Here is a 25,086-nt window from a genome sequence, read left to right as displayed (position 1 = left end):
GCGCAATGTCATTGTGTCTCGATCAGTGAATAGTATGTATTTGTTTGTGGTGCAGTGTGCCTTGTCTTGAGAGTGCCCAATGGTTGTTAGTGTGTCTTCTTTGAAGTCACGTGATTCTATTAATTGGTAAAGCGCTTGGGGTGCGAGGTTTTGAATTGAAGTGGTAACACAGATGAGTGGGACTGTACCCGGTGGCCATGTCATGGTACTGCAACAGATAATGGGTATGAATTAGAAATGTAAATGTGATTTGGTAAAGTGTACTTATTCTAACTTACGTTAATGTGTTTCAGAATTACGTAGGGCTACTACTGAGTGAAATTTCTACATTTCTTAAGGGTTTAACTGTAATTGCTCTGTTTGTAACTGCACATTGTCAGTTACATGTAATCGCTTATCATCTTACCTAGACAGAGGCGTATGTATTTATTGCGTACGACAGATCCATTTAAATTATCTCTGCCAATCCAGCGAGTTTCCCCTGATCCGATTAAAAGCCTTGTGAAGGCATACACACACACACACACACACACACACACATATATATATATATATATATATATATATATATATATATATATATATATATATATATGGTTGTATTTATCTTGCTGTTGCGAGTCTCATCATTTGTTAGTGTATATTCTTGTTTGTTTGAGGGTACTGCATTGCGTGTGGCTAATGTTCACAGTTGATTGCGGAACCCCGAGTCTACCTTGGTACTTGCAGCCGTGACTTCTGGCCCTCTATCTTGGCGGCATCTTGACCAAAATCCGAAGTCTAAGTTATTGCCGCTGGAGCGCTTAGCTGCGTCGTCTGTCATATCTAGCAAAAGTTGAGTAGTTGTCTTGTTCCTTGGAACTTTACCTGGGTTGAAGCCGGAGTGGCCGAGCGGTTCTAGGCGCTACAGTCTGGAATCGCGCGACCGCTACGCAGGTTGGAATCCTGCCTCGGGCATGGAAGTGTGTGACGTCCCTAGCTTAGTTAGGTTTAATTAGTTCTAAGTTCCAGGGGACTGATGACTTCAGCAGTTGAATCCCATAGTGCTCAGAGCCATTTGAACCATTTGAACCTGGGTTGAACGAATGCAACCAGGGTTGTAGGCTGTGGAGTTTAGCGGGATTAACTCATGAACTTTTGTAACTTATAATGAAGCTGTTGATCTCTTACTGTTCATTAAAGAAGAGTGTTCAAATTCTCCACTAACTGTTCTTCATAAAATCGGATGTGCTGTGTATTTGGTAAATGTAGTTTCCATTTACTGAACAGATCAAATTTCATCCTTAATGTTCATTATCTCAGATGCTTTGTGTTTATTGCCTGTTGCCTTTTGCTTATGTTGGTAGATTTCAGTAGTTTGTCGCTTTATATGTCACTATAATTCTGATGCTTTTCATGTTGTTATTAATTATTAGTTTGCACCCTTGGTCTAGGGATAGCGTCTTTGATTCATTATAAAAAAGATTTCGTTCGTGGTTTCGAATCCCGCAGCTGTTTAATTGTTGATTAATAATCAGCATTGGCGTCCGAAGATTTCCGGCATAAGAAGTCACCCCTCATTCTGCCAACGGCGTTGTCAAAGAGGGCGGAGGAGCGGACAGAGGTTTAGGGCACTCTCTAGTCCTGGGGGTGGGAAACTGCCCCTAAAGTCGGAAAAATCAGTAATGATCAACGTCATGCGGATGCAGAAGGCAATGGAAACTACTGCATTAAAGACACGTAACCTGAATCTACAGAACATTTGGCCTGTAATTGAAGAAGTGCCATAATAACCTCTCCATTGCAAAAGATTCCGAAATATTCCCCCACGGGGATCTCCGATAGGGGACTGCCAAGGGAGAGGTTACATGAGAAAAAGATTGAATATCCAACGATAGGATAACGTTCTACGAGTTGGGGCATGGAATGTCAGAAGCTTGAACGTGGAAGGGAAACTAGGAAATCTGAGAAACGAAATGCAAAGCCTTAGTCTATCTACAGTAGAGGTCAGTGAAGTGAAGTGGAAAGAAGACAAGGACTTCTGGTCACATGAGGATAGGGTAATATCAACAGCAGCAGGAAATGGTATAATGGGAGTAGCATTCGTTATGAATAGGGAGGTAGGGCAGAGGGTGTGTTTCTGTGCACAGTTCAGTGACAGGGTCGTTCTTATCAGAATCAACAGCAGACCAACACCGACAGCGATAGTTCAGGTATACATGCCGACGTCGCAAACTAAAGAGATAGATAAAGTATATGAGGATATTCAAAGGGTAATGTATGGGGGGATGAAAATCTAATAGTCATGGGGGACTGGAATGCAGTTGTGAGGGCAGGAGTAGAAGAAAAGGTGTCAGGAAAATATGGGCTAGGGACAAGGAGTGAGAGCGGAGAAAGACTAATTGAGTTCTGTAACAAGTTTCAGCTAGTAACAGCGAATACTGTGTTCAAGAATCACAAGAGGACGAGGTATACTTGGAAAAGGCCGGGTGATACGGGATGATTTCAGTTACATTACATCATGGTCAGAGATTCCGAAATCAGATATTTGTTTGTAAGGGTTACCGAGGAGCAGATATAGACTCAGATCACAATATAGTAGTGATGAAGAGTAGCCTGAAGTTTAAGACATCAATACACAAAGAAGTGGGGTACGGAAGTACTAAGGAATGACGAGATACGGTTGAAGTTCTCTAAGTCTATAGATACTGCAATAAGGAATAGGTCAGTACGCAATACGGTTGAAAAGGAATGGACATCTCTAAAAAGAGTTGGGAAGAAAATTATAGGTACAAGGAAGGTAATTGCGAAGAAACGATCACATGATAGTCGGAAGGACAGACTCAGCATACAGGAAAGTCAAAACAACCTTTAGTTACATAAGAGGGGGTGATAACATTAAGCGTGCAACGGGAATTCCACTGTTAAATGCAAAAGAGAGAGCGGATAGGTGGAAAGAACATATTGAAAGCATCTATGAGGGGACAGATTTGTCTGGTGTGTTAGAAGAAGAAACAGGAGTCGATTTAGAAGACATAGGGGATCTAGCATTAGAATCAGAATTTAAAAGAGCTCTTGAGGACTTAGGATCAAATAAAGCAGCAGGGAGAGATAAAATTCATTCAGATTTTCTAAAATCATTGGGGGTACTGGCAACAAAACGACTATTCACGTTGGTGTGTAGAATGTATGAGTCTGGCGACATACCACCTGACTTTCGGAGAAGCATCATCCACACAATTCTGAAGACGGCAAGAGCTGATAAATATGAGAATTCTCGCACAATCAGCTCAACAGCTCATGGGCTCAAGTTGCTTACAAGAATAATATACAGAAGATTGGAAAAAAAATGAGGATGCGCTAGATGATGATTAGTATGGCTTCAGGAAAGATAAAGGGCCAGAGAGGCAACTCAACATTGTGGTTAATAACGGAAACAAGACTAAAGAAAAATCAAGTCACGTTCATAGGATTTGTCGACCTGGAAAAAGCGTTCGACAATGTAAAATAGTGCAAGATGTTCGAAATTCTGAAAAACGTTGGGGTAATCTATAGGGAGAGACGGGTCATATACAAAATGTACAACAGCCAAGAGGGCATAATAATAGTGGACGATCAAGATGGAAGTGTTCGTATTAAAAAGGGTGTAAGACAAGAATGTATCCTTTCACTCCTTCTGTTCAGTCTGTACATCGCGGAAGCAATGTTGGAAATAAAAGAAAGTTTCAGGATTTGAATTAAAATTCAAGTTGAAAGGATATCATGATACTACTCACTGATGACAATGCTATCCTGAGTGAAAGTGAAGAAGAATTACATGATCTGCTGAACGAAATGAACAGTCTAATGGGTACAGAGTATGTATGGATTGAGAGTAAATCGAAGAAAGACAAAGAGAAGTAGTAGGAATGAGAACAGCAAGAACCTTAGCATCAGGGTTGATATTCACGAAGTATATGAAGTTAATGAATTCTGCTACCTAAGCAGTAAAATAACCAATGATGTACGAACTAAGGAGGACATCAAAAGCAGACTAGCAATGGCAAAAAGGGCATTCCTGGCCTAGATTAGTCTACTAATAGCAAATATCGGCCTTAATTTGAGGGAGAAGTTTCTGAGAATGTACGTCTGGAGAACAGCTTTGTATGGCAGAGAAACATAGACTGAGGGAAAACCGGAACACAAGAGAATCGAAACATTTGAGATGTGTTGTTAAAGGTGAAAGTTGAAGGTAAGGAATGTGGAGGATCAATCGGAGAGGAAAGGAACATGTGGAAAACACTGACAAGGAGAAGGGACATGAGGGAATGACTTCCATGGTACTAGAAGGAGCGGTAGAGGGCATAAACTGTAGATGAAGGCAGAGATTGGAATAAATCCAGCAAATAATTGAGGACGTAGGTGGCAAGTGCTACTCTGAGATGAAGAGGTTAGCACAGGAGAGGAATTCCTGGCGGGTCGCATCAAACCAGTTTCAGGACTGGTGACCAAAAAAAAAAAAAAATATCTGGAATTTAATTGATCAGCAGGTTTTTCTTAAATAAATGTTAATTTGGTGCAAACGCCGAACTATCTGACGGGTCTCCCTTCCAAATGTTGATGTATTGATCCTTTCCTATCCTGAACCTCTTACCTGCGTTTCAATTTCTACACATATCGGTGTTCGGCGTCCCGACGAAAACCCATGTGCGTTTTCAAAGACACAATTTCAGAACGATTCTCTGCAAAGGTATGGTACAGTATGATAATCAGTTGAATGGGGTTATTGTGTTGCCGCAGTGACGTAAAGATCCCTGTAACCTGGAGTGTCTTTAAAACGGGAGTCTAGTTTTACTGAAAGAGTTTCCTTTGGCTACAATGATGATACATTTCTCCCGTATGACGGGCCGCCGCACGTTCTACTACTAAAATTCCACGGGAGATGGATCGGCACAAAAGGTCACGTTTTTTGTCCATTGAATGAATTATAAATACTACTCACAATACATAGCCAGTCACCCATTCTTTCCACCATTATCGCGAAAAGCCAGAAGGTCAAAGTAGATGTATGTTCGTAGGCTTTTGAGGACAGTCAAAGGACGTGTATATTTGTAGTTTCCCTAAACTCCCTCTAGTTGTTCATTGCACAATAATGTAAAGTAATTAGTCAAGTTCTGAAAATGTCTCATGTTTTGTGACGTACATCTTGCAGTAGTGTTTCAAACATTGGTTTACATCTTTTACAATGCTAATCGATCAACAATCCAGGTGAATTCTTCAAAAACGTCATTATTATTTTGTGATTAGCTCCCCATAATCGTGATGTACTCGACTGAATACTTCAATTTCTGAAATCCAAACAAAAACGTAATCGCTAACACACGTTTCAAATATCCTTGTGTTTCGTTTCTCGCACTCTTTTGTCGACACATGAAGCTAAAATTCTTATTTGTGGATTACTCTGGAAGATTTCTTTGTCCAGAAGCGAAAGGAAATCAGATGATCATCCATGGTTCCCACTCAATGTATGATACAGTGATACAGTTATTTGTGTTAACAACATAAGGACGTAAAAATAATAATAAAAAAATTATTATAATGCTTTGATATTATATAATATATTCTATAATGCCGATTAATTATGAGATAAAACTACGACTCAAAAATATCGTCTCAAAGTTCACGTTATTTTATACTTTTCACTTTAATTTCTTTTAATGGATTATAATTCCTGACCTTGGTACGGAAATGTTACACCTCCATAAATGCCACAGCTGTAAAACATTAGAATACTTTATAGTGGATATGCGTAAAAGTTGTACGAGGATCTCTGAAAACATCGAATGAATAAGCACTAACGTCACCTGACAGAGAAAGTGTAACAGTCAATAATCTCACATAATTATTGCACTTGACTGACGGCTCATGGTAGAAGAATTAGAATAATGAGTTCAGCGTGTAGCAGACTGAGAGCGCTATTAGGAAGTACTGACTGCTGAAAGACTGTTGTGATCAGCTGACGGGAACATCGCCCTGTCCTTTTTTATTCGGCAGTAGCCTTCTTCGTCTCATTGAACATGATATGCATGATAGAAAGTTAGCTTATTATGCGGCGTTGTCGTCTCAGAATGTATAACTATGAGTTCGAAGAGTAGTATTGAAGAGTGGTATTTGTCACCAGACCTAATCAAGACATGTGTAATAGCAGTGCACCTGTAACACAGAGTTCCTGTTAGATACGCCCTGAGTTAAAATGTATTTTAGACTGGTAACTGCTGTATTTGAAGGAGTGTCTGGTATCAAATGGCTGCGATAGTGAGGGCTGGGTTGATTTAGGAGAATAGTCATCGGTCTCATCGGATCAGGGAAGAATGGGGAAGGAAGTCGGCCGTGACCTTTCAAAGGAACCATCCCGGCATTTGCCTGAAGCGATTTAGGGAAATCACGGAAAACCTAAGTTAGGATAACAAGACGTGGGATTGAACCGTCGTCCTCCCGAATGCGAGTCCAGTGTGCTAACCACTGCGCCACCTCGTTCGGTGCGATAGTGCCTTTATATGCAAAATAGTATATTGCGATTATATTTATAGCACTTGTTGATGCAGTTATATTACACATCTTCAGATAGTCGGGCACAGCATTATAACATTTAATTTTATAGTAACTACAGCATTAGCTACGGTCAAAATTTCCTACATTGGAATCTGATCATCTAAGATGTTAATATTGGTAATCTATATACCGAATGATGTATCACATACCCTGAAATGTACTAAAGTCATTTGTTTTACATGTTCTTGCTTATGTGCCACTCTGAGCAAGATTCGCTAAACGACTTGCTGATTACAGGCTTGGCCAGTTTTGTTACATATCTTGTTGAGCACGCAGTAATGGGTCGGTGGGCTTCGTATAACTGGACTCACAACGTCCTTTTAGTCTAATAATTCGTTACCTGCGCGGTACTGTATTATACTTGCAACATACTAACATTGTTGTTAACTTACTACTAAAACAAACCTATTATAAAAACGATAACAAAGTACCCGTTAAGTAATACATTCTAGATATTGAAGGGTCACCTAGATAAGTCAGATATGACCTTTGGTAAAAAAGAAACAGTAGCGCAAACACCTTATAAGACCGATAGTAAAACGTCCATCATTTCATATTCAATTTTTAAACTATTTTCCCTTAATTTTCTTCTTTTCAGGAAAACCTTACTTCTAAAGCAAGGCAATTGATAATACTAACGCATTATCCTCTTTCTAAGCTGGACAGCTCACTTGCTATAGAGGGCTGCTGACTCAATTGTTCAAGTTGGCAAAAGGGAAGTTGCAGTACATAAAATGGAATCGAGACTTCACCGCTATGGTCATGACATCAACTGTTAGTGTGTGTATTGTAACTTTATGAAAAATGTGTTTACAGTGTGTGTAGTGTGTGGACTGACTGGGAATAGAAAATGAATGAAAAATGAAGCCGTAGCTTTTTCAATTATTAAATAACTTCTTTATAAAGCGGTAATGTACACTAAGGACAAAACAAAGGATATAGGACTGTTGTAACCGGACTGGCGTATTAGAGAGGTGAAGTCACCGATCTACATCCGACCATCCTTATTTAGGTTTCCCATGTTTTCCCTAAATTGCTTCAGACGGATGCCAAGATGGTACCTAAGGCCACGACAGACTACCTGGCCCATCCTTGTCAAACTAGACCTGCAAGAATGTAAATGCCAGTTTCTATGAATCACGATATTTTTGTTGTTCCTAAATTGAAACACCAGACATGTGCAATGTCCTTGCAATATTGATTTAGTGATGAATAAAACTAATGCTGCTACTGTTACAAATAACAAAATAAGTACATAAATCAATAAAGAACAAGAGCGTAACTGCACTAATATAAATTAACGTTTTACATTAACATCTTGGAAAAATTTTATCTGTAGCAAAATGAACGATGCATCAACAACATTTCGAAATGCCTTTCAGAAAGAGAACCATACAGGGTGTTTCACAAATATCAGATGCGCTGCCTCCGGCATGCGCAGGAACTAATACTCATGTAGCCAGGACACGATCACCGCATGACAACACAGCCCACTTTTCAGACGGGTGGCAGGTTGTGTAAGTAGACAAGTTAGGAGCAGTTCTGGAAAATAGTCCGAAGGAGTCGTTGAACTTCACACTGCTGTACCTGTAGCGTCTGGACACAAATATGTGCACTAACTTGCTCAAATGGGCTCTGAACACTATGGGACTTAACTTCTGAGGTCATCAGTCCCCTAGAATTTAGAACTAATTAAACCTAACTAACCTAAGGACATCACACACATCCATGCCCGAGGCAGGATTCGAACCTGCGCTGTAGCGGCCGCGCGGTTCCAGACTGTAGCGCCTCGAACCGCTCGGCCACTCCGGCTGGCGTGCACTAACTCAACACAGAATCAATGCAATGAAGCAGTAATGCACTGACGAGCCAATTCAGATGCCCGTTGCTCGACGCCAGTATTGCAGTAGATACAGCAGTCTGTCCATGATATAGAGCTTGATTCTGAAATGCTAATTTTTTTATAAAATGTGGGGGTATTTCTTGGGGTACTGGATACTTAAACTTGCAGAGCAATCGACATTCGAATCCTCAAAACCATCTGTTGTATAGTGATTCTCCATGGTATGTGAACAGAAATATGGTGTCTAACAGATTACAGGGATATTTCTTGATAAAGTGATAACTCCTGATAGGTGTGCAGTGATTCCACAGAACATTCAAAGTCTTGTTGAGCTGAGCACATGGCGCCAAGCCTGGAGCAGTTTTCTCGCTTTGCATGGAGGGCGATGTGCTCCCTGGAGGAGACCAAGTCAACAAGCAAGCAACTGCGAAGAGTATGAGGCAGTCTTTGCAGGGAACAACAGAACAGCCAGAATTAGGAACGACCTCAGTGAATGTCTGTACCGAGGTGACAGAAGTCTTTGGTTACCTCCTAGTATAGTGTCGAACCTCCTTTTGACGGGCCTAGTGCTGCAACTAGACGTAGCAAGGACTCAATAGAAAGCTTTAAATTCCCTGCAGAGATATTGAGCCATGCTGCCTCTGTAGCCGCCCACAACACCAGAAGTGTTGCGTATGCTGGATTTTGTGCCGTAGATACAGATATAGACTGTTGATCTCTCAATTATGTCCCATAAATGTTAGATGTGTTTAATGTCGGGTGATCTTGGTGGCGAAAGCATTCGCTCGAACTACCCAGAAAGTTCTTCAAACCAATCGCAAATAGTTGTGGACCGATGACAAGGCGTGGGCACATGAAGTCCATGACACACCATTGTGGAGCCAGCAGCAGCTAGCACAGTGCGTTTTTGACAACTTGGGTCCATGGCTTCACGGGGTCTGCGCCACACTCGAACCCTACCGGCTGAAGTCGGGATTCATCTCACCAGGCCGCGGTTTTCGAGTCGTCTAGGGCACTACAGGTATTGTCACGAGCACAGGAGAGGTGCTGCAGGCGATGATAGTTTGGTGTTAGCAAAGGCGATCGCATCGGTCGTCTGCTGCCATGGTGCATTAACTTCAAGTTTTTCCGCGGCGCTATCCTACATGATATGTTCATCGTACGCCCCTCATTGATTTCTTATGATATTTCAAGCAGAGTTGCTAGTCTATTTGCACTGACAACTATACGCAAACGATACTGACCTCGGTTGTTAAGCGAATGGCGTCGGCCACTACGTTACCCACTGTGAGATGTAATGCCTGAGGTTTGGTATTCTCGGCACACTCTTATCACTGCAGATCAGAGAACACTGGATTCTCTGACGAGTCCGGAAATGGAATGTCTAGCTCCATCTATCATTCCGTAATCACGTAGAAAATCTCTAACATGAATCCAAACAGCAGCGTCGAATGCACGAAAGAGGTACAGGGCCACTTTAGTCTTAGTGTCTAAGAAGTCTGTTCCTGGAGTGCACGGACAGTGCATTTGTGTTGTGTGCCGTCTGCAAAAAAATCCCCAAGGAAACTACTAGGCATTACGGTGTCTAAAGGCTCTTTTACACTGGGGCTACATCTTGCAACATTGTGGCGAGCGTCGTCCTGTAGTATGCTACAAAAGGCCACATCTTGTTGCCTCTGTTGCATGTCGCAGGTTAATTTACATCAAAGCAACCGAATTTGTGCCACACGGAGTCCGTCTTGAAGGAGAATTGGTAACAAAGTGATTGCGCCGGTTGTTTACTTGATCATTGCACAAGCAGCAAACAAGAGAAATGAAAATATAGAGATATGGAAACGATGGTGGAAGAGAATAATACACTCCTGGAAATGGAAAAAAGAACACATTGACACCGGTGTGTCAGACCCACCATACTTGCTCCGGACACTGCGAGAGGGCTGTACAAGCAATGATCACACGCACGGCACAGCGGACACACCAGGAACCGCGGTGTTGGCCGTCGAATGGCGCTAGCTGCGCAGCATTTGTGCACCGCCGCCGTCAGTGTCAGCCAATTTGCCGTGGCATACGGAGCTCCATCGCAGTCTTTAACACTGGTAGCATGCCGCGACAGCGTGGACGTGAACCGTATGTGCAGTTGACGGACTTTGAGCGGGGGCGTATAGTGGGCATGCGGGAGGCCGGGTGGACGTACCGCCGAATTGCTCAACACGTGGGGCGTGAGGTCTCCACAGTACATCGATGTTGTCGCCAGTGGTCGGCGGAAGGTGCACGTGCCCGTCGACCTGGGACCTGACCGCAGCGAAGCACGGAAGCACGCCAAGACCGTAGGATCCTACGCAGTGCCGTAGGGGACCGCACCGCCACTTCCCAGCAAATTAGGGACACTGTTGCTCATGGGGTATCGGCGAGGACCATTCGCAACCGTCTCCATGAAGCTGGGCTACGGTCCCGCACACCGTTAGGCCGTCTTCCGCTCACGCCCCAACATCGTGCAGCCCGCCTCCAGTGGTGTCGCGACAGGCGTGAATGGAGGGACGAATGGAGACGTGTCGTCTTCAGCGATGAGAGTCGCTTCTGCCTTGGTGCCAATGATGGTCGTATGCGTGTTTGGCGCCGTGCAGGTGAGCGCCACAATCAGGACTGCATACGACCGAGACACACAGGGCCAACACCCGGCATCATGGTGTGGGGAGCGATCTCCTACACTGGCCTACACCACTGGTGATCGTCGAGGGGACACTGAATAGTGCACGGTACATCCAAACCGTCATCGAACCCATCGTTCTACCATTCCTAGGCCGGCAAGGGAACTTGCTGTTCCAACAGGACAATGCACGTCCGCATGTATCCCGTGCCACCCAACGTGCTCTAGAAGGTGTAAGTCAACTACCCTGGCCAGCAAGATCTCCGGATCTGTCCCCCATTGAGCATGTTTGGGACTGGATGAAGCGTCGTTTCACGCGGTCTGCACGTCCAGCACGAACGCTGGTCCAACTGAGGCGCCAGGTGGAAATGGCATGGCAAGTCGTTCCACAGGACTACATCCAGCATCTCTACGATCGTCTCCATGGGAGAATAGCAGCCTGCATTGCTGCGAAAGGTGGATATACACTGTACTAGTGCCGACATTGTGCATGCTCTGTTGCCTGTGTCTATGTGCCTGTGGTTCTGTCAGTGTGATCATGTGATGTATCTGACCCCAGGAATGTGTCAATAAAGTTTCCCCTTCCTGGGACAATGAATTCACGGTGTTCTTATTTCAATTTCCAGGAGTATATTTAAAGAAGGCCCACGAACGAGTATACTAGCAGATCTAGCAGCAAATAATGGTAAATTATTCAGTAATTTTACGAGAATATCCGACGAATACTTCAATTATTAACTATAGTTAACTACACCTCTTATTCTAAAGAAAGAGACCAATTGCCAAGACAGTATTTCACCAAGAATCAGACTGGCCATCGCATTACTTGGGATTCGTATAAGTCACTAATGCACTTATTCAAAGTATCATATTCTGCTATTTCCCTCATAGTGCCAGAAGTATATGAAGCTATTTCATCAATATTGAAGAATGCAAGTACATAACATTCAATACTCACTTCATTTAAATATTTCTTTATCTTCAGTTTTTCGTAAGTCATAAACGAAATTAAATAATTGGTACAAGGCATTTCACTTATTTTTTTTTAAATTGAAGGGATTGGTGGAGGTCTTCTGATGGTTCAAATGGCTCTGAGCACTATGGGACTCAACATCTTAGGTCATAAGTCCCCTAGAACTTAGAACTACTTAAACCTAACTAACCTAAGGACATCACACACACCCATGCCCGAGGCAGGATTCGAACCTGCGACCGTAGCAGTCCCGCGGTTCCGGACTGCAGCGCCAGAACCGCTAGACCACCGCGGCCGGCTGGTCTTCTGATGTACCTTGTATTTCAACGAATTCTTCACTCTGACCAGTATCATCGTCAACGTATATAATTTCACAGTTAGCTTCTAGCCAGCTTATTTCTGCACTTTTTTGCTATACGACAACCGGTAATGATGTGATGCTTATGCTTCTCATACACTCCCCCCCCCCCCCCCCCCCCCCCCACGACGCTGCTTTGAATAGCACATTTCGTATGATGTGTTTCACATATTTTTGTGTTGTTGGGGGATATTTTCTCATTTCATTGATGATGAACTTTCCATACACACTCCATTCATCTGTTGTTAACTGTTTTTAAAATCTGGTAACCTTTCTCAATTCGGGAATATCTCTCCATTTCCTGAGCTGTTCTTTTTTTTGGTTTTAACCATTTTCTTCGCTGTATTTCTTCGTAAGTCGTAATTGGTGTTTCAGACACAATTTCTTCAGAAAGCTGACTTGCATCTGCATCTTCTTTGTTTGTGTCCTCTGAGTAATGATAATGTTTTATTTTTCAGATTTAAAAGGATGCTGAAGAATGGAAGAACGTTGCCAGAAATTTCGTAGTGAAGTGGAACACTGTGTAGGAGCCAAAGATGGCAAACATGTGCAAACCATATGTCCTGCCAATACTGAAAGAGAATACATTAACTAAAAACAATATTTAGCATAGTCCTTATGGTTATTGCAGACGAAAATTACTGCTTTCAATATAAACATATTGGTTGTCAGGGCCGCATGTCAGTCGGGAAAGTCGAATGACATATCACTGCAGTGAAATTGATTTAGAACAAGTCCCGTTTCATTCAGTCGTACAATGTAGCCTGTATAATAGCCGCTACTGCGGAGATTGGAATCTGTCAGGTTGCGTGGCTTAGTAGCATTGTGGGGACATAGCAAAAGTGATGGTTTAGAGAGAAACTAACTACCCTGTGCGTTTTCGACTGCTGGGTACTGAAGGCGAGCTCAACGTCACCTGACAGAGGAAAAGATAAAAGGTTATAAGTTACACACACTTTATTACTATTACATTTTTAGTCATCATCGTCAGTAATATTTACATGGCGGCTTTCTTGAGGCAGTTAGTGTTGCTATGCATTTCGACATGTTCACCTTTTGAGAGTGCTTATGTAACTGCTTGAACGATTCATCAACTATTGTAAATATAAATAATATTAGTTACAGTGTCTTTAACTTTCAAACATATAAAATCAATTTATAGCAACTTTACTTTCAGTATAAAAAAAGGAATACAGTTGATTCTACATTCAGTCCCTGTACCGTTCATGCAAAGTGAACAAGGTTGTGATCCTTGACTCTAAATCCCATAATTTCACAACGATAGTACTTGTTACCTTGTGTAAGGCCAATGAGTATATTCTGCTAGTTGTGAGCACTGAACTTATGCCTGCGCTTTGAATGTATTTATTAACTCACTCTTAACGGAGCCTGATGGATGCACGATGTTCGCGTAATCAAGGAATCTACTTAGTCTAGTAGTTCTAAAGATTCTGGAGCTATTCATCTCTTAATATGTTATAATACTGCAACTGGAGGATTATGGTTTCGCCTAGAAATAAGAGGAACGTGTTAATGCTCATTACATGTTCGAGTTATTGAAATCTGAAAATCGTGTGTAAACTGGTTTTACACATTGATAAGAAACTTACAGAAACGCAATTGGCTGTTATTTGTGTCCTACGCAACTTTATGTGATAATTCAGACAGATTTCACTGACTGCCTCAAATGTCTGTGAGAGCTGTATTTATATCTATGTATACAACTTGCTACAAGCACTGTAAAATGAACGCATGTTGTCAGATTGATGGCTTTCCTCCTATGATATTGCACTGTCATGTTTATAAAAAGGAACAAATAGAAAATGGATTTCTCCCCTTTTGATATTTTTTTTCTTAAAAGTAATGTCTGTTCTCAGCTCAGCTTAGAAAGTTGGTTGGATTATGGCAATGGGAACTGTTTCTGCTCATGAATCAAGCTCCATACCTGCTGATCCATAATGACTAGTGGTATTCAGTAATTTCAGTTCACATTTGAACTCTGGCTGTTGTGCTGTCCGCGGAGGAGGCAGTGCAAATATGTTCTACTTGGATTGTCTCTCTCTATCTGTGAGGAATGTGTGTTTACGCACCGGGAACCATTGCCATGTCTTTCGTATGTAGGTAGCCGGCAGTACTAATAACTTCTAGACTGTTAAGCTGGGATGACACAGAGCGAGGTTTCCCCTTCTCTTGGGTGCTTAGAAGAGTGCTTACCCTAGGAAAGGTATGCATATGTGGGCAGTGGCGACTCATGACCAATGCCTATTGAGTCCTCCTTATAACGCCACTGGAATTCTCCGACGTACTAGCTTGTTAATAGCTAGTGTTTATACTTGATACAATTTGTATCCGATCAGTTCTGAACTGTTTGCCGCAATTAGATTATTTTCTTCCTTATTATGATTAACACAATATTCCAAAGCCTGTTGTATAACAGTGTAGAGACAGCTGATTCAGACTACTGCTTTATATTGTCAGCCAATTCATTTAGTAGTAATTAGTAGTGATCTCAGAAGCAACTAGGATCTAAACAAAATTATGGAGGCTAGAGGCATAACAATTCGTTAGTCTCTTACCTCATTATGTATTTCGACTATAAACGATATAATATTGTGCCAAATGTGCAAACGTTTTTAATCAGCATAGTAAAGATCCACTTTCATCGTAAAAAATAGTAGAAATGTCGTTTATCGTAATCCACTAAGTGGCCCATAAATATGCACCAGAAAGTAGTAGTAATGTATTCAGTACCGGCACTACGAAGGGCATAATACCTAACAAATAGATCCGACTCTTTATCGGCTTGACAACAAGTGAGCAGAAACTCCCAACGGTGTTCGTAATGAAGTCCCAGAGCACCGATTTTCGGCGGTTGTATTGCTTCTGTACAGGCCGAAGACATCGTCTTACAGCTATCTATATCAGCATGAACATATATTCATAGCCCACCAAATTTAATTCTAGCTGTGTGCCTTATGACTGGGATAGATACACGGAAACTTAGCATGTGTAAACAGAGATATAAAACGTTCACTAACATGTGAAGTATCTCTGATGACCTGTGATGCAAAAACGTTCAAATACTTGGGTTTCAAGTGAAGTGTTTGAGCAGAATGTATGACCGGAGGTTGTAAATTAAGGGCTTTTTTGCGTTACCAGCTTCTATACTGCCACAGAATGTCTCAATACACAGGATATGCTCAGGGTAATCGTAACTTAATGAATGAACCTCAAGCGCAAAGTAAAAATGTGTATAGACCTCTGCTGTCTGCGCTCCAGTAAATTACAAAGTAGGACATCTTCCACGTCATATAACATTCTCCTTTGTTTTTTAGGGAACCTAATGACTGCAAAGAACAGGGAGTATCAAATAAGAAAAATCTCACTTGTGAGGGCCGAGCATTTGCATCTTGAGTAATGCCTCTTAAGGAAACTTAATATTTCAAACAAAACGGTGATCGACTTGCGACACAGTCGCAGCAAAAATCCTCAGTGATCTCAGGAGATATTTATAAGTTTATTCCAGCAAGAAGAGCAATATTTTGTACGAGCTCTATAACAGGAATAAATACATGAAATCGTTATATTTCGAAATAAGATTACAACAGTTTGCCAGAGCTTTTGTAAATCTAGCATAAGGAAATATTGTTGGAAGAAATGTTTAAGTTCCAATTATTATTAGCGGACATTGTTACATGTTTCAGAATACAAATTTGATGTCTGTACATCTACGCTGGGTACACAACTTGTTTTGAAAATCGCGCTACTGCGTGGCTTGTTTCTTTTCGGACAAATCTCAGAAAGATGAGAGTTTGGGAAAAACATTCCCCATATGAACTATATGAGAGAGAATCCAAAGTTCTAGCATTCATCCTATAATCAAGGAAACCTCACGAAAAAGGAATCGGAATATTCGAATTAGTTTTAAAATTGTTTCAGGCAGCAACTAAAAATTTTATGTATAATTATTGTACTGGAAATGTGCTACTCTGGTCTTAAGATGCATAACTTTGAAGCATAACGATATAAGAGCAGTTAACAATTTGCAAATAACGTAATTTTTAGTCTTGTTGGATTCAGTTATGTCATTTATACATGGGTTAGTGGATAAATGTTCAAATGTGTGTGAAACCTTGTGGGACTTAACAGTTAAGGTCATCAGTCACTATACTTACACACTACTTAACCTAAATTGCCCTAAGGACAAACACACCCATGCACAACGGAGGACTCCAACCTCCACCGCGACCAGCCTCACAGTCCATGACTGCAGCGCCCTAGACCGCTCGGCTAATCCCGCGCGGCGGATAAATGGATAAATGAGAGAAGGTAAATGAGAATAGTGTCGTTTAACTGCATCTTAATATTTGGACAATACTGTGAAGATTGGTAATTCCTATTTTAATTTTGTAATGAAAACACCAACGGTGAATAACATGTCGTTTTTTTTTTGTTTTTTTTCTCTATATGGTGCATCAGTATTTGTATTGGTAACGACAGAAAAAAGTAATAAGACAAGTGTTCATAAGAGATTATGAAAACAGGTTTTTCGTAGGAACTTAAAAAAACAAAACGTCACACGACTCATTTCGTTCTTCTTAATGAGACATTACATAATGAGTATATCTGCAAGCTATCTATAAATTTCTGCGTATGTTTTGGCATCTCACTTCATCTCGTGCTATAAATTACTTCCATCATATTAAAGTAACTGTAATCCTAGCTCATAAGACATAATTTTATTATTTTACTTTCTTGTCGCACAGCCAACGTCAGTAAGCAATTGGGCTTCATTCCAATGGCAGTTCTCGCGTTAGGCCAACTGTGTCTGTAATGAAAGCTATAGTGAACTACAAATGAATGGGACTCAGAAAATTAGATTGCCTAGGGAAACAAAAAGCGGCCAGGCTTTGTGTGTTCAACGCGATTGCAGGTAAAACGATATTCCGCTTGGAAAGGGAATTTTCGGATTCCAGGAAGGCAAACCTGATGTATACCGGCAGATATTTCGATAACTTGGGACAGTACGATACATTCTTGTGTAAAATCCTTGTGACGATCTGTTGTTTTTCTTTTCATTTTTATTTTGTTTATTTTTGTATGGAGCTCACTACTTGCGCATGTATTTGCTCAGTAATACAAACATTTTTCTTGAATCATCAGAAATGTGTTTAATGTTAGTGGTGTTGTATAGGTCGAATAGCATGTTATTTCTATGGATTTTTTCCATATAATTCAGCCAGTTCCATAACTATTTATCCTTTTTCTCCCTTAGGTACCCAAGAAACACATAACAGACATTAAACGATAATACTTGCCGAGATAGTTCAAGAAGAATGTTGTGACAGTGGTTTCGGAACTTGCTCGGAATTTAATGACTACTTCTTCCGCGGGACCGTAGCACTGACCTTAGTACCTTAGCACTGTCTTGTATCGACTGCTACCGTAAGAATGTTGATAGTAAGCTGATTAAGTGGTAAGTCTGTGAAACGAAGGAAGACACCTGCGCTGAGCCTACCAAATTGCATGCTATACTCATATAGCATATACTAGACATCAATTCAGATCTACCACGTCTTATAAAAAAAATGTTAACTGTTTCTGTTAATCGGTTTCTTGCATTGGTGTAATATTGGACAAGCTTTATTTATGGTGTTTGAAATCGCGTATTTGTTCCGAAATGTGTCAACTTGTATTTTGCGAAAAATAAAATAATTTTTTTCCCAAAGGCATCAAAAGAAATTTGTTCAGTGGCCGGCTTTGTCGATCCTTGGTACTGACATACAACAAGGTCAGAAAAGAACTCCCGGTGCGTTTATATAGTCCTAAATTACTGTGAGAGGTCCATTACCAAAACACCACCGCGCTGTCGCATTACCCCATTGAGACGAGAAGAGTTCGCAGGCACCACACCATTACTGATCGCGTTTGTTTGATTATCGACCACGTCGTAATCAGAAACACAGATATATATCGATAAATGAAGCATTTCAACATCGACCACCTTCACAAGAAAACAGATTCTACAGATTTTCCGGCCCCACTCGCAACGCCCACAATCCTCAACATCTATGGTCATCAGTACCCTAGAACTTAGAGCTACTTAAACCTAACTAACAACACCCAGTCATCACGAGGCATAGAAAATCGCTGACCCCGCCGGGAATTGAACCCGGGAACCCGGGCGCGGGAAGCGAGAACGCTACCGCACGACCACGAGCTGCAGACTTGAAGCTCTCGATGACGGAATAATCCGTCTTGTGACATCAAAGAAAATAAATAAACTAACAGCTCTGAAATTTTTACATATACACATCATTAACTTTAACTAAAGTCTTAAAGACTAACTACTTGCATCGATTCTCTCTTTCTCCTTCCTTCTGATCTCTCTTTCTAAGTGTGTAATTTATAATTTAATTGTACACATATCAAAACAAGTTTATCATCAACCCAGTTCCTAGGACCCCTCAAGACAGACATTGACTGTGGATATTGTATCTCAGACACGGTCCCTTTGACTGTTCAGAGATGTCACTAAACCCGCCCAAAGATGCAAACAACCATGCTTGATCATCGCCTATTAGACGGAGGGGGTCCGACAGCCGATCAGTTTCAGTTATTTCACCAGGAAGGAGATACACGACTAGTGCTGTCTGTAGTTCAACAGTGCCTAGATGGTCAATACCGCGGTTCGATCACGACCATATTGTGCCAGGAAGGGCTTCAACAAGGGAAGTATTCAGGCGTCTCGGAGTCAACCAAAACGATGTTGTTCGGACATGGTGGAGATACAGAGAGACAGGAAGTGTCGATGTCATGCCTCACTCAGGCCGCTGAACTGCTACTACTGCAGTGGATGATGCTTTTCGTGCTGCCATAGGACATCGTGTTACGACACAAAGAGCGTAGTAGGCTGCATGAGGCGCTACTTCACTCCCGACGTCCATGGCAAGGTCAATCTTTGCAACCACGACGACCATACAGCGCGGTACAGATGGGTCCAACAACATGCCGAATGGACCGCACGGGATTGGCACACATTCTGTCCACCGATGAGCGTCGCATATGCCTTCAACCAGAAGGCTGAACGCCTTAGACACATTGTCCAGCAAGTGTAGCAAGATGGAGGTTCCCTGCTGGTTTGGGGTGGCTTTATGTGGGGCCGACGTACGACGCTGGTGGTCACGGAAGGCGGCGTAACAGCTGTACAATACGTGAATTCCATCCTCCGACCGAGAGTGCAACCATATCGCCAGCATATTGGCGAGGCATTCGTCTTCATGGAAGACAATTTGCGCCCCCATCGTGGACATCTTGTGAATGACTTCCTTCAGGATAACGACATTGCTCGACTAGAGTGGCCAGCATGTTCTCTAGACAGGAACCCTATCGAATATACCTGGGATAGATTGAAAAGGGCTGTTTATGGACGACATGACCAACCATTCTGAGGGTTCTACCCTGAATCGCCGCTGAGGAATGGGACAATCTGGACCAACAGTGCTTTGATGAACTTGTAGATAGTATGCAACGACGAATACAGGCATGCATCAATTCTAGAGGACGTGCTACTGGGTATTAGAGGTACCGGTGTGTACATCAATCTGGACCACTACCTCTGGAGGTCTCGCTGTATGGTGATACAACACGCAATGTTGTTTTCATGAGCAATAAAAAGGCCGGAAATGATGTTTATGTTGATCTCTATTCGAATTTTCTGTACAGTTTCCGGAATTCTCAGAACCGAGTTGATACAAAACTTTTGTTGTTGTGTGTAGTTGATTGAGGATATGCATGTTGATAAATGAGAAGGAGCGAACTGTTTAACTTGGTAAAAAGCTTTCTATACCCAAGATCTCACAAATACTTATTTAGTTTCGGCAGCCTGTTTAGGCAGGCTTTGGTATCTTCTTGTGGTCTTCAAAAAATATTGTTAAAAATGTATTCATCGTGAGCTGAAACTTGGCATGAGGCTCCAAACACGTTGAACAAATTCTGTAACAATAATTTTTGAAGACCAGAAGATGACACCAAAGCCTGCCTAAACAGTTTGTCGAAAATAAATAAGCATTTATGCGATCTTGGCTACAGAAAGTTTTTTGCCAAATAATTATAGTTCTTGAAATATGAGTAGGCAGATATATGTCGGAAACTATCCGTACCAAGTCATTTATTGTCTGTATTGAAATGTGCAACTAATTATGTCTATACTTTAAACTCACTAGGGCGTAAGGGTCCAAATATGGCGAGGAAACTGAGAGAATCGGCTGAAACTGCGTTGACCAATGTCAACGGGCAATGCCAATTATACAAACAAAATGACAGTCCCTCTTCGATCTAATGTGTGTACAAGATATATAGTGTAAAAGAAATGACATAGACTGAAAACGTCTAAAGTTGTCTCTTGTTAATAGAGTGACTGATGGTCAGTGGCTTCTGAGGTGCTATAGCACCTAATCCGTCACTGGAATAATGATGTTTACGTAGTAAAAATAAGTAAAGGCCATCCAGATCTTTTACAGAAATGTAAATTTTAAAGTTCAACGAAAAAAGGGACTAGCAAATTTAACGAGGTGAAAAAATCCTCAATGTCAGGTCAAAGGCAAATGGAACACAAAGATAATGTAGGAGGACAGCAAAAATTACAGTACTGTTACTCGCAGGAAAACGTATCAAACAGCTGATATTTGGAAGACGTTAGTGAATGTTATGTAGATAATGCAAAATTGAAAAAACCAGTCGACACGTTTCGCATCTGTGTACAACGGGTAGTAGCAATTGATTTCCAGTTAACAGCGAGCACTCACATTACAGCGAACGTCGAGCAACACTTCGGATCCACTGTTCAGATCGACTGTGCGCGTGAGTGGACACTATTTGCAGGTACAGTGTGAATATCTGTGCTGGGATACGGAAAAGATATTATGAAATTCCATTCGCTGCAGCGCGTGTTTTAATAGCCCACTTCTGAAGATAGGTAAAACGAAAAACAAAGAATTTCCAGGACCTTGGTGTTAATAAACAATCCAATTCCCTCTCTTTATAAGAGCAACAGGATACGCGTTCGCCAGTGGAAGAGAGGAAAGATAATGAAATGCGGCGCTGGCCCGGCAGTGAGTGCGGCAGCGTCCGCCAGAATGCGCTGGTGTACCTCGCTCGTGTCGCCGTATTTAAGCGTGACGCGGTTGGCGATGCCAGCAACAGTGGCGCCCACAAACTGTTGACCGGCCGATAAAAAAAAAAGGGAGCAAGGAGAAAAAACAAGCGAGGGGCGGCGACCAGGTCAGTCCCCTGCCGCTGCCAGCTGCGTGCGTAATGGCTGCGGCGCTGTATTGGGTCGGCCCGCACCTTCTCCAGGCTGCGAATTGAATATGCAAATTCCGCTGTCCTACAAGTAAAACCACTTTTGCAAATTGTTTATCTCTATTAACAAATTAATTTCGCGTCGTGCCTCCCAGTGGAACGGCACCCTCTCTGCTGGAGTGGCTCAATATCACCGGAAAACCGTGATCAGAATTCATAAGCTACTTCCCGCAACTTCAATTAAAACCATCAGTCCACTGCAAAAGAGTCTCGCTTTTTCACTCACATTCTGTTTACACTGCTTCAAATCTCTGCAGATTTACTTTGAGAGTTATTCTAAAAATCTATCAATGATTTATAATTCCTTCCTTAGGAGCCATTCATAATTTTCCCATACATATATAGTTGCGAAGGTATAATTACGATACACAACATGTCAGTTCCTTATCCAGGAATACATTTTTGTTACGAGAAACAGTATCACATTATTCTGAATAAAGTCATTTTGCGTATTAGGCCACGTCATTACGAAGCACTTAAACACTTTTTTTTTCACTAGATGCTTATTTTTTATGACCCACCGTCTAATTTCTTATGCTGGGTCGTATGTTGCCACTTAGCCGCTGTGACTGGGGCCGGGGTCCGGAGTGACTGAAAGTAACACCACACCGGCTCCCGTCCCCACTCTCACCGTTGCCCGTGTCCCGCCACGTGGAGGCGGGCTCTATTTGTTTACATCCACTTGATATCTTTTTTTTTGTGCAGCATTATAAAAACTTATAACTAATACAAAATCAAGGGAGATATTAATAAACAAAACGGAATTAAGTATTTGGAAAGAAGAAAGGAATAGAATTGAACAGAGAAGAGATAGGTATAATATTGCCCGTCACCTGGTTGTGGGCGGCGGCCCGGGTCTTGGAATGACCCTCAAGATGCTGGCCATCGCTCACAATGCCTTTGACATCTACCATCCTAAAAACTAACTTAACTAGAAGAGATTAGGGTACGTTAAAGCTATAAACTTAAACAGCAAAAATTTCGACGTTTCGACTAACGTCGCAGCGGTCTTCTCAGGAGCGATCATCTGCTGGATATTATATTACATCGAGTGCCAATGGAAGGGACGCAAACTGTCGTCTGGGCATTCAGTGTCAATTCCGCCATCGAGTCGGAGAGCTTTCTGATCGTTAGCGTCAGTTTGATGGTAATAGCGAACAGGAGAGATTGTTTACTGTTTACTTATTCGATTTCCGAATGCTTGATACGGGCAACGATCTTTCCAAGCGTGAAGTTTAATCTACAACATGGTTTTAGAATGGAGAAAGAGTAGGCCCGACCGAAATTCACAGACATATATCCTACGTTTGTGTAAACACTATGAAAGAAGCTTCAAAAACGGTTCATCATGTTTAATGGCGGCCGAACGAATGACAAAGAACGCTCAGGCTGACGTTCAGTTGTGACAGGAGAATTCAAATAAAGGAGTGTGAGGAGAAAATTCAACAGGACAGATATTTCGCTGTTGATGGCTTCGGTATGTGATTTACTGAAATTTCGCGATCAATTCTTTATCAATTTGTTAAATATGACTTGAGCTATTGAAAATTGTGTGTGAGGTGGGTTCCTCGACGTGACACAGTTGAACACAAAAATAAAATCAAAAAAACTATGGAAAGTGCGCTGACATTCCTCATTCGGTATGACTAGTATGGCGAGGGTTATTTGAAATGCATCGTTATATAAGAGATCTCGGTTCCACGTATAAGTTCAGAAATAAAGCTCCAGTTAATGGGATGGCGTCATTCATGATCTTCAACAAAATAAAGAAAAGCAAACCAACTCGGAGTGTCAAGGCTGTTACGGCCACTGCGTTCTGGGTCGGAAGTCCGTCCATGCTAGAGGAGAGACCGTAGATGTAATGGCCCACTGTCAGAGCATTCAGAGAGGTCGACGTAGTTATCATTCTCTGGAAGAGCTTCCTGCCACCGTTACCCGAGCCATTCGACAGATGAAAGGAAGTGGCGTCCTGGTTGAAGTAACAGAGCTTCCGAGACGTTCAAAATCAGTCATAGAGAAGCTGGGAGACTATTTCAAGGACTTTAAAGAGATAGAGAAATAAATAAATAAACGTGTAAGTAATAAAAATTAGTGTACATCATTTATGAAATGTCACTCGTACATTAAAACGTCATGCCTGGCTGGCTTGACAGTTTGACGGCATGAACAGTGAAAACACAGTAAGCGATAACACCCTTTCATGATTTTCTGAGGGTGATGTCGGTGAGAAATATTTTCGTTAGTCCGAAATTATAAATTTTGCAAAGTTTCTTGCCAACCGGTACGTGCTCTGATTCCTAAATAGTGGATGCGTAGCTCTGAGTATTTTAGAGCAGTGGTATCTCATTGTTTATGAAGTCATTTCTCCTGAAATATGTGTAGTACTCTTTTTTGTGGGCTAGGAACCTTCGCGGGCTTATGGAAAACCACTTTCCCAATTTTCTTCGCAATCGGATGAATATTTAGGAAAGCAGGGAAGACAGACATGCATAGAAACATTCATTTCTTCTTTTATAAAGAAAGATGAAATTAAAGGTTCCATAATGGTTGTGAAGGTACATATCACGTAATGGAAAGCAGTGGCTACTCAGTTATGAAACTGAGACGCTTTGTCATAATCATGTTTACAGTGTGCCGTGGTCGAATGGATTTCACCTGAAAACCAAACGTTTCGCTCCCATCTGCTGCAGACATTTTCAAGGGAGATCATAGGTGGTTTCAGTGCTCGATTCACACCTTGAGTAGCGTACCATGAAAGTTTACGCTTTACAGTTGACAAATATTCTGTATACCGACTCTGGGTTCATTAAAGTTGTCAGCAGCTTGTAGTTCAGTAAATACGCAGTACCGTTACTAAGTAACACAATAAAAAATAAATATATGGGTTGCTTAAAGATAAATGTAGAGTGCATTACAATGTTTTGTACATAAAAATATAAAAGCCTCACTGATAGTTACAGCCAATGGATGGCATAGGTGATAAAGATTTGACATTCCGACACCTACCTGGGGTAAACAATTTCACATAAAATTTTAGACATTACATCAAGCAGTAGGTTATTTAAAATTATAAAAATAAAATATAGAATATGCTTTTACAAAGATTTTAAGTATAGTTGTTCGTTGACAGTCGTTAGGGAAGTAGCGTATCATCAAAACATTTGCGATGTAATTACGTAAGAAAACTAATTTTGTCTGATGTTCAGGGTACCTGCAAGATATTGAGCTGTTGGCTACACTTAAATGCATATTAGTATTTTCGTCTGAAAAAAAAGGTATACACTTATGAAGGTTGCGCCCATGATATGTCTAAGGCAATTACAAATGTTGTG

This window comes from Schistocerca piceifrons, chromosome 5, assembly GCF_021461385.2.
Source record: "Schistocerca piceifrons isolate TAMUIC-IGC-003096 chromosome 5, iqSchPice1.1, whole genome shotgun sequence".
NCBI lineage: Eukaryota > Metazoa > Arthropoda > Insecta > Orthoptera > Acrididae > Schistocerca > Schistocerca piceifrons.
The sequence above is the reverse complement of the archived record's forward strand: the minus strand, read 5'-3'. Positions refer to the sequence as shown.